Raw genomic sequence first — 13245 nt, 5'->3', positions numbered from 1 at the left:
CGGTAGTGCGTTCTACTGTTCCGGTGACCGGTATCTGTCCGGATAGTTAGAATGCTTGGAACTACGCTTAAATGTTAGTGAGGAGACATAAAATAATGAAATATAATAGAGGAAAATACAAGAAAAACAAAGGAAAAATAAGAGCAATGAAATGTGATTAAGTTAAACGAGCCAAAAACTATAGCGATGGGTGACCACACTGGGAAGTTGCGGCGAGAACCGTTGACTAGCCCTGGACCGCGAGGAACCCTGAGAAATATTTTTGAGACTTAAACAAACATCTATTATGGTATAATTGACTTATAAAATGTCGAAGAAAATTTAATTAGTTAGTACAAAGAAAAAAAATGAAAAATCGAGAAACTAACAAAAATCGGTATTACAGAAAAATCAGAAATACAAACCGAATAGGGGCATTTTGGTCAATTGACACCCTGAGTTGGATTTTGACCTAAATGTCCATTAAAAATAAGTGACATTAAAGTTTGAAAACCCCATGAAAAATGAAATTGCAAATAAAATGTATAAATAAGGAAAATTAGGGGGTAAGAAATTGAATAATTAAAAGTTGAATTAAACTAATATTATTCCTACATTAGTGGACCACTAAGCACTATGTAAAGCATTAAAAATCAGGCATGTAACACCCTCACTTTACGTAATCTGTACATTCTGCTACTCCGGTGACCGAATGTCGGTCCGGATAAATCAGGATGTCTGGAACTACACTTCAGTGATAATAAACAGGCATAAAATAATAAAATAAACAAAAAGAAAATACAAGAAAAATTAAGAAAAATTAAGAAAAAATAAAAGAGACGAAATGAAAGTAAGTTAAACGAGCCGGCACTGTAGCGATGGGTGACCGCACTAAGAAGTTGCGGCGAGGACTGTTGACTAGCCCTGGACCGCGGGAAACCTTGAGAAATATTTTTAAGACTTAAATAAATGTTTATTAAGGTATAATTGACTTAGAAAATGTTTAAGAAAAATTAGTAAGTCAGTATAAACGAAAAACAAAAATTTAAGAAATCGACAGATCAAGGAGTTAATCGGTAGTACCGAAAAATTCGAAATGCAACCCGAAGAGGGGCATTTTGGTCATTTGACACCTAAAGTGGACTTTTGACCTAAATGTCCATTAAAAATAAGTAGTATTAAATTTTGAAAATCACGTGAAAAATGAAATTAGAAATGAAAAGCAATTAAGGGAAAATGGGGGGTGTAAATTGTAACTATGAAAAACTTAATATTATAATTAATTAAATTAAGTAAGTAGAGGTATAAATAGTTACAAGTGGACAGCATTTCCCACTTCAGCACTTCATCTTCTTCATTCCCAAAACCTAGCCGAATTGGAATTTTCCAAAATCCTCCATTGAAGCACTTTAAGCAAGCTTTAATCTCTCCCCAAGTTCACTATTATTCTTTTAAGTTTCTTCACAAAAGTCACTCGCCACATTACAAGGAAGCTTTTGATAGTATTTTGAAGAGCTTTGGTGAAGGTTTTAACAAGTTCAAGTTGAGGTTAGTGCTTAATTTTCCCATTTTCCTTCACTAATCATCGTGTTGAGCTTTGGGTAAGTTGAATTACTAAGTAAAATTGAGAAAATTGATAAGTATTGAAGAGTCAAGAATTCAGCAGCCTTGAGGTCCATTGGAGAGTGCTAATTTCATGAATATAAATATTGAATTATGGTGTAATACATTAGTGGAAGTATATAGCAAATTGTTAAGTTGAATTCATGTGTATTAGTTAGTTATTCTATATGTGTATTATGGTTAATTTTGACCATTTGATTAGGGGTTGTGTATTGTATATTAAGGACTTGTATAAACTGCTCAAATTGACCAATTTGAAGTGTGATGAATGAGTATGGAATGTGATGAATCCAGAATTTACGTATGGGAGTTTGAGGATTTAGAATTTAAATGTGTAATGTTTGTGCTATTGAAGAATTATATAAGGGCAGTATGCATTTGGGGCTATAACCCTAATTGTGTGATCCCAATTGGTATAAGGCTAATTGGAGGTAAAACTAGACTCAATATAGACCAACTTTCATGTAGAGAGCTTGTCCAAATTCTGCCTAGAGGTGACCTAAAAGAATGACCAAATCCGAAATTGCATGACATGAAAACCCAGAATTTTGAGCATATGAATAGTAATCAGTATTTTGGCCATAACTCACTCAAAACAGGTCCAAATGACCTAAAATTTATACCATGGAAAGCTTAGACATAGAGCTACAACTCTTATGAAGACACCAAAGCCTAGAAATGACCAGAACCAAGTTAAAATACTTGCACAAGTTGGGTTACAAAAACTGGCCGAATTGACTTTGACCTAAAAATGACCTAAACTTTCCAATATTGGTGCAACTTGACCAGCAATAGTAAAATGACCATAACTTGGTCCATATAACTCCAAATGCCCTGAAACCAGTGTCAAATTTTCATTAAGACATAGGCCTACAATAATGGTATTTTGACCAAAACCCAGAAACTTAGGGAACTAGGTCAATTAACTTGATTAATTTGGCATACCAAATCCGGAAATGGTTCAAATGACCATTAACTCCAGCAAAGTATTTTAAGTATAACTCCCACTAGAAGTCTTCAAACAAAATGAGCCATACCATTCTGAAAAGCTAAGAAATAGACCTTCAACTTTGTTTTAGACCTCTCCCTTACCTTATGAATGTAAGAAGCTCAAATGTTGGGTCAAAGCTACTGCCCTAGTTGAACATCCTGTCACTACAAGACCATTGAGTCCAGTTCAATAACATGACCATAAGTAACTCTACAAGACTTGAAAAATTACAATAAAAAATTTTTAGTGACCATAAGACATAGGGTAACATATCCTATGAAGAGTAATAGACCTAAATATGGCAGCAACCTACTCAAATAAAATTGGCAATGTGTAATACTAAAACTGCCTAGTAAGGGAACCAAAATTCAGAATTGACCTAGTTATGGTCAATTGACCATAACTTGAGTTATACAAATCCAAATGACATGATTCAAAAAGGAAATTAAAGAAGAAACAATGAGAAACAATTTAATGAAGAGAAATCTATTAAATTTACACTGTAGCTTGGTCCAATAGACAGTAAACATTGGCCATGCAATCTGAATAATTACAATAAAATGCAATAAGCTTTGAAATGAAATTGGCAACATATGTCAACATGTGAGGAATGAAAAATGGAACATATTACTGACATTAAAACTAATTCACCTAGTGTGCATTAAAGATCAACATTATAGATTGATTAATGAAAGGAATAGTATTAATAAAATTTAATTATTGAACCTTATTATTAGAAACAATTTAAATGAGTACTGAAACACTTTAAATTGTGTGTTTCAGTTAGAAAAGACATTGGGAAAGGAAAAGACCCACTGAGTCAAGGCCAACAGGCGACTCATCAGAGGTTTGTGCATAACTAGTTTTTAATTGATTTTGTTCTGAAAATTTCATATGACTAAATGACGTAATTTCCTTCTATATTATGTTTATCAAGTATTGAATTTAATTCAATGATTATTGAAATTGTTATAGTATGTATGAATTTAGCTTTATGAAATGGTATTTTAACAAGTATTAAGCATTATTGTGGATTGAATAAATTATGTTTTGGAAAATTTTGATAGAATATGTTTTGAATTGTGATGGGCAATTTGCATGGAAAAATACAAATTTATGTTTTGAATTGTGATGAGCATAAAAATTATTGGATATTGGAATTAACTTTGAATTGAATTGTGTTGTGATTTATGCTCACAAAAAGGATAAAGAGAATTATGATATTGTTTTATATCTCACTATAGATGCTTCACTAGGTTATTACCCATCTCTCTCATTTGTTGAGGAGACAATGGAGTTAGCTTTGTTTTGATTACCATGGTACGTGCACAGGCTTAGATTCTCCTCTTATTAGAGGTTAGATCTAAGTTCTTATTTGTTATGGCCCTTTCGAAAGTTTCATTATTGTGATGTGTACTATGCACGATGATTCGAACTCCCCAACCATAAGGAGTTAGAATCCAATTCGACCTCCCCGACCATAAGGGAGTTAGAATCACCCCGAAGATGGCCCTTTCGGATTAGTCTTGCACAGTTAGTGAGATAAAGAATAATTTTTGAATAGTAAAGAATTTCGATTTCAAATGGGATTTATGCATAATTGATTTTGTTGGAATTAATCTTTATTTCCATGATTGTTGGAATTACTTTAAATGTCTAGTTGTGATTTGATAAATTGAATTTCTTGCTCAAAGTCATTTTAACTAATGATTTATATTATTGGCAATGAAGATTTTGACTTTTGGAATTTTGTTGAATTTCGAGACTTCAAATTAGTTGTTATAATTTTATCAATGTATATTGTACTATGTTTTAATTAATAGTTGTACACTACTGAGTTCACCACTCAGCGATAGCTTTGTATGCTGTCGCAGGTGAAAAGAGCATAGAGCAGTTGAGTAAGCTTCTTTGAAGACACATTCAGATCAGCTCCAGGTATATCATAGGTATACCCATGTACATAGATTTTGATGTATGCATGTAATAATATGTAACACCCCAAAGTTCGGTAGTGCGTTCTGCTGCTCCGGTGACCAGTGTTGTCCGGACAGCTAGGATGCCTAGAACCGTACTTCAATATGAGTGAGGAGACATAAAATAATGAAATACAAGAAAAGAAAAACAAAGGAAAAATCATAGCAAAGAAATGTAACCGAGTAAGTGAGCCGGGAAACCTAGCGATGGGTGACCGCACCGGGAGGTCACGGCGTGGACCGTTGACTAACCCTGGACTGCGGGGAACCCTGGAAAATATTTTTTGGACATAAATAGACCCTTATTGAAGTATAAATATCATTAGAAAGATCAAAGAAAAATTAAATAATTAGTACAAAGAAAAGTGAGAAATCGAAAAACAGACAAAATACGGTGTTACCGAAAAATCGGGAAAGCCACCCGAACAGGGGCATTATGGTCATTTGACATCCTGAATTGTCTTTTAACCTAAATGTCCATTAAAAATAAATAGTATTACACTTAGAAAATGAAATGAAAAATTAATTTGATGGTACCTAAAATAAATAGTGGAAATAATGGGTTAAATGTGGATTAATTGAAAGTTAACTTATAATATGTTTTAATTTTAGTTAGTGGACCACTATAGGATTAATTTATCATTGAAATATGGCTGATATGGTCCACTCACCATCTGAAATTCCATCTTCCTCAAAATTCTCTCAAATGGCCGAATTGAAGAAACCTTGAAACTCCATTGACGTTTTTCTTTGAGCTTCATTTCCTCTCTCCATTTCAACTCCATTCTCTTAGGTTCTTTCATGAAAAATGGTCTACACACCACAAGGAAGATATTAATACTAATTTTGAGAAGTTTGGTGAAGGTTTAGCAAGTTACAAATAAAGGTAAGTTTGATATTTTGAGAAATCCTTTGTTAAAGTTTTTATGCATGTTATGGGTATTGGTTTGGTGAAGGAAAATTTTGAGTTTGAAGGGTTATTGTTGTTGCCATTTTGGACAGCCATGGGTCACGTTTTTGATGAGGTATTTGTGTATATAATTGATGAGAAATAATGTTAATCATGGTGATTTAGTAACCTAGTGATTTAATGCATGTATATATGGTGAATGATGCACTTTGATGGGAATTGGCATATGGTACGGCAATGTGATGTTGATGAATGAATTGTGGCAGCTTGTGGACACTTGAATAATGGTGTATATTGAAGGGAGTGTGGGCAGCATATTGACCTAGAAGGATTGATGATATGTATGTCAATTTACATTGTAAAGTGTATGTAAAGTTTGTAATGTTTAGGTGTGTTTGTAATGGTACTTAGAAATTGTAATTGTGAATGATATTTGGTGTGTTGAGGGTGATTGGAATCTGCCCAAAATAATGCTAATGTAATTTAGAAAATGTTTTTGGTAATGTGCCAAAACAGTTTGTTAGGGTATGGAAGTAAACCTTGCAAAGGTAAGTGTGTGTTTGAAGTTGGGATGTGAATTGCATATTGAGGGCAGTGTATATTTTAGCCTATAACCTTGAATGTGTGACCTCAATTGGTATGAGACCAATTTGGGGTGAAACTAGGCACAAAATGTGCCAACTTTCATTGAGAAACCATGCCAAAATTCTGCTTGCAAGGTGACCTAAAAATTTGACCAATTCGGATTAGGTGCAATTAGGACCTGAAAAATGACCAATTGGGCAGCAGTGAGTATTTAGGCCATAACTCACTCAAACCAGGTCCAATTGACCTGAAATTTTAACCATGAATAGTTAAGACCCATACCTACAAGTCTTATGAAGACACCAAAGCCCAGAAATGACCATAAGCAAGTCAAATAACTTGCACAAGTTCGGGTCCAAAAACTGGCCGAACCAGAATTGACCAATTTGACCTAAAATTGACCTAAAATGGTACCACTTGACCAGCAATAGTGTAATGACCATAACTTGGTCTACTTAACTCGGATTGACCTGAAATTTTGCACCGCGTGCAATAAGACCTAGATCTACAAGTTTGTAGTTTCGACCGAGACTCGAAAACCGAGGGAACTAGATCGTCCGGTTAGGTCAAACGGTGTTAGAATCGACAATTTGCATTAAAATGCACTAAGCGAGGAAATGACATTGGTAAAACATACCAAACCTAAAACCCTATCAAGTGTGACATATTAACGACACTAAAACCTAATTTACCTAAAACGCATCGAGGGTCGGTATATTAGGTGATTAAGCGAATAATTGAGTTCAGTGTATTATTTACCAAACCCCATCGATAGAGACAGTTTAATTTGGTACTGAAACACTTCAAATTGTGTTTCTCAGTTAACAAGGACTCAGCAAAAGGGAAAGAAATACTGAGTCAAGACCAGGAGACAAATATCAGAGGTTTGTGCACAACAACTGTTTCTTTTGAATTATTTTCAATGGAAATAAATATTGATTATTTGTATATCATTATTTTAAATTGTGGAAATGTGTTTGAGGAATATTTATTGATTGAAAAATATTGTGAATAGTTTGAAACTGTGAAAAATGGTTTGAATGACATTGATGGATACTTATTGATTTAAAAAGCATTAGAAATGGTTTGAAACCACAGCTATCATGTATATTGATTGTATTCCTCTCTAGATTGTCTAGTGGTATTAATTTATTTCCCTCTCTTGCTGAAGTGTTGAGGTGTGTGCCTGTTGAGGACGAATAGAATGAGTACTCATATTTTTGCTAGCTAGCCATGTTATTCCTCATTAGTCATCGACTTTTGGGATGAATTGAATACCTCATTAGCCATCGGCTTTTGGGATGAATTGAATTATGGATCATGATTAAGTGTGTGTGATTTATTGATGTGTATTGTGAGATTGTGAAATGGATTTAAACTCTCATTGACATATCTGTCTTTTGAATTTAAACTGATCGACTTATGGAAAATTATTGTGATATTGAGAAATGGAGTTTAAATTCTTGTTGACAATTATTGTCTTGAATTTAATTATGATTTTAAGTATCCACTATTTACATGACTTATGAATTGTGATTTAAATTGGATTTGGTTAATGTTGTGCACCACTGAGACATTGTCTCAGCGATAGCTTTTATTGTCATCGCAGTAGAGAGATAGACAGAGCAGACTAGGCCGCATATACATCCAAATGAGGGATTACAGTATATTGAGTATACCGCTTTTGCTTTTTGTAATCAGAATGTATGACCTCGTATGTGCATATTGTATTTGGTTTTGAGCAGTTGTAAATTAAATTGTACTTGAAGTTGTAAATTAATTATGAGTGTTTTGGATTGTAAAAGTTGTATTATATTTCCTTATCTCAGACTTTGAAAAATTTTTATGGAATTGAGTTGATGAATTGTTGTGTTGAGAAATGTATTGAAGTTGAGATTTGGAAAATTATTGAAGTGCTTTTTTTTACAGGTTTTCTGAAGAACTGTTTTATCCAAAATACAGATGGCACCTTGCCAAAATTTTTACAGAAATTCCAAATAAATCAAATGAGTTAGTTGTTTCACATCAGTTCACCAAAGTTTTTAACACATGTAAATAGTGCTCAACACTGTAAAAGAAGTAAGAAAAGTTTTTAAAATCCCTTGTAGTGTATTTAATGGGTTATCAGTAGACGGAGTTGGTAATTCATTAGGTATACTACGGGATCATGTTATGCCTTACAGAGGGGTAAGGTGTGACATGTTTTAGTGGTATCAGAGCAAAATTTTTAAATTCCGTTTTCACCTGTTATTTGAATGTTCTTTTTGCATAGTACAACTGCTCAATATCATTGTTTGATACATACAGTACATTACAGTATAAATATGCACTAACGAGAGTGAATATTCTTGTGTTATTGTTCAGGAAAGCTAAGATCCTCGCATTGAATATGGAAGAGGGTGATCGTTCAGTCGATCAGTCTATTGAGGCTGAGGTGCAAGGGGATGCCCCAGCTGTACAAAATGTCAGTGGTTCATCAGAAGACACGGCCTGCGCATCTGCAGTTTCCTGCTCAGTTCGCTCAGCAGATGGCTGCAATATTCCAACAAATGGCTGGTAATGCGCCTACTCAAGTCCCAATTCAGACACCCGTGGTACAACCACAGTCTCCTACAAGGCAGTATGATAAATTGATGAAGTATGGGGCTACAGAGTTTAAGGGGACAGTAGATCCTATAGAAGCTGAACAGTGGTTAGAGAGGATGGATAGGGTGTTCAAGAAACTTCATTGTACAGAGGAGCTCAGACTTGAATACTCAGTATCCTTACTACAAGGGGATGCTTATGACTGGTGGAAAACCATTCCCCACAGTAGAACTGCAGTCTTGACGACTGGAATGACTTCCTCGGGAATTCGCATGAAATACATCCTCGATGCTTATGTAGACCGAAGCTACAAGAATGCTTAAGTTTGAAACAGAGGGGCGATCGGTGGTGAGTATGAAAGAGAATTTTCCCGCATTAGCCATTATGCAGTGAGTCTACTCTCTACCAGCAGGGAGAGATGCAAGAGGTTTGAAACTGGCTTGAAGCCCAGTATCAGAGTACAAGTGCTCGGCTTCAAACACACTAACTTCTCTGAACTTGTTTCTCAAGCCCTAGAGTTGGAAAGAGTTGAGTTTGAGACTGCTCCTGAGAAGAAGAGGTCAGAGAAGACAGAGAAAGAGGGAAAATCAGTAGATCAGAGTTCCAGTGGTCATACTGGAAAGAGGAAGAACTATGGGGGACATGGCAGAGGTGGCAAGAAATCTGGTAGGGGAAGATATTCAGGACAGAGACCTCCCCTATCTGGTCAGCAGAGTACCAGAAGTTCCTACCCTCCCCGCCAATGTGAAACTTGTGGAAAGAATCATGGTGGAATCTGTTACAAGGCTATTGGAGCCTGTTATAACTGTGGAGGCACAGGACACTTTGCCAAGGATCGCACCAAAGAGTCGCAGAGTTGGACCACCTCCTACCATTGTAGAAGGGTCGGCCTGAGCCCTGTCACCAGAAGCTCACAACCACCTAGCAGAGGTAGAGGCAGGGGTAGAGGTAACCCAGCAGGCAGCCAAGGCACAGTAAAACAATCAGAGCAAGATAGTGCTCCAGTCAGAGTCTATGCCATGAGGCAGAGAGAAGAGGCAGAGACATCTGATGTTGTGGCTGGTACCTTCTCAACTTTTAATCAGGATGTATTTGTGCTATTTGATCCGGGTTCTACCCATTCTTATGTGAGTGCTAGCATCACTGATTGCATTGCTGTTCCATGTACAAGAATGGACTTTGAGGTGCTAGTAACAAGTCCGTTAGGACAGGAAGTCAGGGTTAATAGGATGTATAGAGATTGTCCTTTGGTGATCCAAGGACACACTTTCCTGTCTGATCTCATTGAAATGCCCTTCAGAGATTATGATATCATCTTGGGCATGGATTGGTTAGCTAGGCATCATGCCATGATTGACTGTAGGCTGAAGACAGTCACTTTTGGTCTCCCTCAGTACAGTGATGTGGTGATACAAGGGGAGAGGCAGCTATTGCCATCCAACATCATTTCGGCTGCACTAGCCAGAAAAATGATCAGAAAAGGGTGTGAAGCATACTTGGCACATGTGGTAGACACCCAAGTGGGGAGTCCAGCATTGAAGGACATCCCTACGATATGACTTTCCGACGTGTTTCGATGAATTGCCGGGATTACCTCGGAAAGAGAAGTGCGATTTGAAATTAATGTTCGCTCGGTGTGGATCCAATCTCCATAACGCCATACGTAATGGCACCAGCAGAGTTGAAGGAGTTGAAGATACTGATTACAAGAATTACTTGAAAAGGGCTTCATCCGCCTAGTGTGTCACCTTGGGGAGCACCGGTGTTGTTTGTTAAGAAGAAGGATGGTACTCTCGCATGCATTGACTACGAGCGGTTGAATAGGGTGACAATAAAGCAGATATCCATTGCCTCGCATTGATGATCCATTCGATCGATTGAAGGGTGCAGCAAGATTCTCCAAAATTGATTTGCGATCCGGTTATCATCTTGAAGGTGCAAGAGCGAGTATCCCAAAAGCGCTTTAACTCGGTATGGCCACTATGAGTTTCTAGTAATGCCATTCGGGTTGACAAATGCTCCACCGCTTTTATGGATCGATGAACACTATCTTGAGACCATATCTTGATCAATTTGTGGTGGTGTTTATTGATGACATTTTGATATACTCGAGGAGTGCAGAGGAGCATGATAGACATCTGGATTGTACTGCAGACTTTAAGGAGAAAGCATTGACGCCAAATTGTCGAAATGTGAATTTTGGTGAAGGAAATCTCCTTTTTGGGACATGTTGTGTCACCTGAAGGGATCAAGGTAGATTCCAAAGAAGGTAGAAGCTATCCTTAATTGAAGCCGCCAGAACATCACGTAATTTTTAGGCTTAGCTGGATATTACCGTCGGTTTGTGAAAGGATTCTCTATGTTATCTTCTCCACCAATTGCCGGAAAGATGTAAAATTTGGTGGGTGATAAATGTCGCAGAGTTTTGATGAGTTGAAGAGGTGATTAATCAAGCTCAGTTCTCACTTTACCTACTCGGGTAAAGAATATACTGATTTATAGTGATGCTTCTCACAATGGGATAGGATGTGTACTGTTGCAAGATAGGAATGTCATAGCTTATGCATCACGCCAGCTGAGCCCGCTTGTGAGGAACTACCCAACACATGATCTGGGGTTAGCAGCTTTTGTTTTTGCTCAAGATCCGGAGACACTATTTGTATGGGGAGAAATGCTACATTTACAGCATCACAAGAGCTTGAAGTACTTAGGCACCTGAAGGAATTGAATTTGAGGCAGAGGAGATGGTTAGAACTCATTAAAGATTATGATTGCTTAATAGACTATCAGCCAGGAAAAGCAAATGTGGTGGCTGACGCCTTAAGTCGCAAGACTATGGAAAGTTTTAGAGTTTCTCCTTTATCCATGGTAAATGAGTTGAAAGCATAGCATGCCAGTTTGGAGATTGATGATGAGGGACAGACAGTAGTTGCATGGCATGTACAGCCAGTGTTGATTGATCAGATCAGAATGGCTGCACAGAGTGATGAAAAATATCAGAAGCTACTGAAAGAAGTCCAACAGGGCAAGAAACCTGAATTCTCTGTGAGAGATGATGGTTTATTGCTACATCAGGGTAGAATGTGCGTTCCTAGTGATGTGGAATTGAGACAAACCATTTTGAAGGAAGCACATGAGTCTCCATTTGCTATGCACCCTGGTGGAACTAAAATGTACAGAGGGCTGAAAGAGCATTACTGGTGGATGGGCATGAAAAGAGATATAGCTGAATTCGTTTCCAAATGCCTAACTTGTCAGCAAGTAAAGGCAGAACATCAAGTTCCAACTGGTTTATTACATCCTTTGTCGATGCAGAGTGGAAATGGGAGCGAATAACTATGGATTTTGTTACCTGACTTCCAATGACACAGAGTATTCATGACGCAAAGATGGGTTATAGTTGACAGATTGACTAAGTCTGCTCACTTTTTGCCAGTTCGGATGGACTATAGCCTGGAAAGATTGGCCAGATTGTACATATATGAGATTGTAAAACTGCATGGAGTGCCAGTATCAATTGTGTCTGACAGAGATCCTAGGTTCACTTCTAGATTCAGGGTAGTCTTGAGAGCCCTAGGAACTAGATTGAACTTCAAAGACAAAGATTCCACCCACGCATGATGGCCACCCGAGAGGGTTATTCAGACATTGGAGGATATGCTACGGGCTTGTGTGATTGAATTTGAAGGTAGTTGGGATACACACTTGCCTTTGATTGAGTTTGCTTATACCAACAGCTACCAATCAAGCATAGGGATGCCTCCATATGAAGCTTTGTATGGCGTAAAGTGTAGAACTCCCTTATGTTGGGATGAAGTAGGTGAAAGGAAGATGATTGGACCGTAAATTGTCCAGCAGACAGAGGAAAAGATCGATTGATCAGAGATAGACTCAAGGTGCATCGCATCGCCGTAAGTCCTATGTTGATCTCAAGAGAAGAGATATTGAGTATGCAGTGGGTGATAAGGTATTCCTCAAAGTTTCTCCTTGGAAGAGGATTATGAGATTTGGCGAGAAGGGGAAAGCGAGTCCTCGTTTCATCGGACCATATGAAGTTACGGAAAGAGTGGGTCCCTTGGCATACCGGTTGGCATTACCTCGAGCTAGCAAGGATACACAGTGTCTTCCATGTGTCCATGTTAAGGAGGTGCAGTCGACCCATCTCATGTCTTGTCGATTGAAGAGATTGAAGTAAATCGGCACCTCTCATATGAGGAAGAACCCATAAAGATTCGGCATATGAGGTGAAGCAGCTGAGGAACAAACAGATACACCTGGTTAAAGTGCTGTGGAACCATCATTCAGGCCAGGAAGCAACTTGGGAACGTGAAGAGGATATGAGGAGACAGCACCCACAGCTATTCAGAGACTAATGCCAGGTAAAATTTCGAGACGAAATTTATTTAAGGGGGGGAGAATTGTAACACCCCAAAGTTCGGTAGTGCGTTCACTGCTCGGTGACTGATGTTGTCCTGGACCTAGGATGCCTAGAACCGTACTTCAATATGAGTGAGGAGACATAAAATAATGAAATACAAGAAAAGAAAAACAAAGGAAAAATCATAGCAAAGAAATGTAACCGAGTAAGTGAGCCGGGA

This window comes from Hevea brasiliensis, chromosome 14, assembly GCF_030052815.1.
Source record: "Hevea brasiliensis isolate MT/VB/25A 57/8 chromosome 14, ASM3005281v1, whole genome shotgun sequence".
Lineage (NCBI taxonomy): Eukaryota > Viridiplantae > Streptophyta > Magnoliopsida > Malpighiales > Euphorbiaceae > Hevea > Hevea brasiliensis.
This window is presented reverse-complemented; position numbering follows the sequence as displayed.